This window comes from Ursus arctos, unplaced genomic scaffold (assembly GCF_023065955.2).
Source record: "Ursus arctos isolate Adak ecotype North America unplaced genomic scaffold, UrsArc2.0 scaffold_31, whole genome shotgun sequence".
Lineage (NCBI taxonomy): Eukaryota > Metazoa > Chordata > Mammalia > Carnivora > Ursidae > Ursus > Ursus arctos.
Genome location: NW_026622997.1, coordinates 1,639,778 through 1,644,050, shown reverse-complemented (window position 1 = coordinate 1,644,050; position 4,273 = coordinate 1,639,778). Strand labels below are relative to the sequence as shown.

General features: G+C 41.7%; 1 pseudogene; it reads left to right on the top strand.

The window, feature by feature from the left end:
- Positions 1–1,832: 1,832 nt before the first annotated feature.
- Positions 1,833–2,780, top strand: LOC125283533 (putative olfactory receptor 2B8; annotated as a pseudogene).
- Positions 2,781–4,273: the final 1,493 nt, after the last annotated feature.

The window sequence follows — 4,273 nt, the reverse complement described above, 5'->3', positions numbered from 1 at the left end:
CTTTACAATGGATTCTACTGAGAAATTTTTCTGCATATTTTTTGTGTGGATACCACTGAATACATCTTTAGAGGAAATCAAAGAAGGTATAAAATAATGTGAACTACTATACCTTCTATTCAAATTTCATGAACATTTATTTATGCCAGTTTTGTACCAATTTCTTTCACACATCAATGGGTCTACCCCAAAACCTGATTCAGATTTTAAAGGTCTTAGTTTTTTCTTTTTTTTTTTCCATGTGGTTTTAAAAAGACTTGACCTTTCTTTCTTTCTTTTTTCTTTTATTATGTTAGTCACCATACAGCACATCCCTAGTTTTTGATGTAAAGTTCCATGATTCATTGTTTGCGTATAACACCCAGTGCTCCATGCAATACATACCCTCCTTACTACCCATCACCGGCCTATCCCAGTCCCCCACCCCACTCCCCTCTGAAGCCCTCAGTTTGTTTCTCAGAGTCCACAGATTTTAAAAGTCTTAGAAGAACTAAAAATGTACTGCATGCCTAACCATTTGTACGTGATAGAACTGAAATACTCATTTTCTGATGCCTCTTTGGGACAGAACTGTGCTTCTTCAGGGCTAAGCAGCTGGGTGACAATGGTCGTCAGACTCACCTGAGAGCTGGCCACGTGTTTGGCTCAGCATCATTAACTCTGCAAGAGAGTTTCCAGAAGGGGAGAATTAACCTAGTATCACCAGGTGTCTGGAGATATCCTCTTCTTTGTGCCTTTCCTTGTACTACTTTCCACTACAGTGTTTCGACCTGTCATTGTTTTGAGAATGGATCTGTCTTTATCTCTGTTTTTATCTATGTAATTCTTGTATCAGAGGGAGTGATGGAAAGCATTATACTCTGTACATTGGTTACACACTTGGATAACTTTTTAAAATGTTTATTCTGATTAGAATGTTGATAGGGAAAAAAAACCTACCTCTTTCAGGAATTCTATAAACTCTGGTTTTTAATGTACGGAAAAGAAATCCGCAGAAGGAAGAGGAACGTGCTGGCCACTGTATTTTAGAGTTCTGGTTCCAACTGACTATTCAGGACTAATGAATTTTCGGAGATCCTGACAAATAGGTATGATGATTTTAAGTATTTTTAGGGCCAACGTTAAGCACTGTAATTGAATGGTGGTGTTTTCAGGTTCTCTCTGAATTGAGTATTTAATTGTTTTGCTATCATACAAAAGAAAAATTGGTGTACTTTTCATAAATATAGCGTATTACTTAAAGAGTTAATTCTGCCAAAATGTTTATGTGCAGAATTAGTAGTGCTATTTTGAATGTAATGAATTCTTTGTGTTAGTACATCCAGGTCTTAAATCACTGCATCTGAATGCATTTTTGAGTTTATTTTGTATTATGTTCTATTGCATGTCAGTTGTGTACAATCATGAGATACGTATTTACAATATTGTCTCTCCCTCTGTCTGCTTCTCTTTCTGATTCTTTCTGATTGCTCTCCCTCTTTTCCCCTCATCCCTATTCTCTCTAAAATGTATGTATATACTTACAGTAGTTTAAGTCCCATTAACCTCAGAACAAAAGGACTTTTATACCTATGACTGATGCCAATAAAAGGTCCATTTTTTTCACTTTTCTTATTCTAAATATCAATGACATACTTTTTGTGATAATGTGGAACTGTATTGGTATGAGCTACGTCAATATAAATGAGCACGTTATTTATTTAAATAGTTACTGATAAAACCGCATCACCATGTCTTATAACATGATAGATCCACCCCACCCCCCACCAACTGCTTATTTTTTTTGAAGATTTCTTTTAAAACTTGCTAAACGCTTGGTCCTGACAGGAAACATGTGCTAACAGAGGATGGAACAGAAAAATGGCAGTTCTTTCACTGGGTTTATCCTGCTGGGTTTCTCGGACCGGTCTCAGCTGGATCTCGTCCTCTTCGTGGTTCTTCTGATCTTCTATCTGTTCACTCTGCTGGGAAACACCACCATCATTGCCTTGTCCCACCTGGACCCCCATCTTCAGACTCCCATGTACTTTTTCCTCTCCAACCTGAGCTTTCTGGACCTGTGCTACACGACCAGCACTGTCCCCCAGCTCCTGGTTCATCTCAGGGGAGCAGACAAGTCTATCTCCTTTGGTGGGTGCGTAGTTCAGCTCTTTGTCGCTCTAGGATTGGGAGGCACTGAATGCATTTTCTTAGGAGTCATGGCATTTGACCGCTATGCAGCCATCTGCAGGCCCCTGCACTACACAGTGGTCATGCACCCCCGTCTCTGTGCCCTCATGGCTTCTGCATCATGGTTCATTGGTTTTGCCAACTCCTCATTGCAGACAGTGCTCATCTTCCTTGTACCACGTTGTGGGAGAAATAAAATAGACCATTTCTTTTGTGAGGTCCCCCCACTGCTCAAGCTTGCCTGTGTTGACACCACTGCGAATCAGTCTGAGATCTTCTTTGTCAGTGTGTTCATTCTCTTCATCCCTGTGGCCTTAATCACAGTCTCCTATGGTCGGATTGTCAGGGCAGTCTTAAGAATAAAGTCATCTGCAGGGCAGAGGAAAGCGTTTGGGACATGCGGGTCCCACATCACGGTGGTCTCCCTGTTCTATGGCTCGGCCATCTATGCTCACCTCCAGTCCAACCACTCCCAAGATCAGGGCAAGTTCGTTTCTCTGTTCTACACCATCGTCACCCCCATGGTCAACCCCGTCATATATACACTGCGGAACAAGGATGTGACGGGAGCAATGAAGAAGGTGCTTTGCAGGAGCCATGACTCCAGATGACTGGAAGCGGAAGATCCTATGATGGAAGACATTGAATGCCAGAGACTTAAAGATGTTTGTGCCCTTCCTCCGCCATCCAAAATTTCCCCTTACAACTCTCACAGGTATTTCCTTACCTCTCTGTTTTACGTAATTGAGTTTTCAAAATCTAAGTCCGTGCATTCGTGTGGCCTCCGGAGATGCTGCCTGAGTGATCCTAGAGCACCTGCATCATGTGATTATCTTAAAAAGCTCCGCAGGTTTTTCTTACTCCGCTGCCCCACTAGGGAACACTATTCTATTTGTACTTGCAAAAAGACGTTATCATACATAGTACAAAAGTATAGTAAAATAAGAATACGAATCATGAAAACAGTATCAGAAATATTAACATTTTAGCATTTTATGGGAATTTGTTGAAGGCATATCACTTCTTCTTGCGTTGTCATCATGGCTCTATTAGGAGGTCCGTAGGTGGACTGTATCACAGCCTTTTCATAGAAGAAGGTGGGCAACTGTGGGAAAAACAAGCTTTTAGCTCAAAGAAAAACCTGCCGACATCAATTCTGACAAAACCATTCACCATGTATGTAACCTTCATGTCACAGAGGGGGAGGGCGTGATGCATTAGTGCCAGTGCCACTGGGAGCTTCAGCTGGTGATACAGCAGGTGGTGCCCACCTGTAATTTTGTTCATAACCAGAGAAGCACTGATGTGAGCTATGTAAGCTGGTTATTTTAAGTTTGTGAGCCATCTTGTTCATTAAAAATGACTTTTGAGACTATCATGTCTGAGCAGTATATGACTCAATTCCTATTTTATATTCTAATTGTTTACCTACAGTAATGCAGCAAAAGTTTCAAGGGTAAATACATTTAGATACTGTCTTTATATCATTTTATAAATTTTTTGATCCAGGCGTCACTGATCAATGTTTTCTTATCTCACATCTACTAAAGGCTGCATACAGTTTGAAGGCAGGGACATGTTATAAAGATTTGGGAAATGACCTCTTATGCCCAGGAAATCCCATGTTCTCTGGAGTTTATTCAGATTCACTCAGAGGAAATTTAAAGAATAAGGTGTATATTGATTATCAAACATCTTCATGTGTGTAAACTTCACAAATAGCCATCTCAGTTTGAAGCGCTGTCACACAATCTGAATTAGGAGAGATGAACGCAAACATCCCAGAACAACTGAGTCTGACCGGCAGCCCTTCGATCTTACCGCGGGCTCAGCTTGCACAGAAACGTGTTTGGGGCATGGATCTGGTGTCGTGTCCTGTATTGTCGCACACAGTGCACTTTCCCACGGAGGCTGGAGCTCTGCGATGCCATCTTCATGGACATGGTTCCTATTTCTGGTAGGTTTTCCCAACTCGTAGCCCGTGCAGGTAAGTGTATATGTGTCTGGGACTGGACACGTCCGCGTAACCAGGGTGCTGTTCCCTATCCGACAGTGACCAGCTCCTCCAGGGTCTTGCACCCCCTGAGCTGGTCGTGCTCATGAC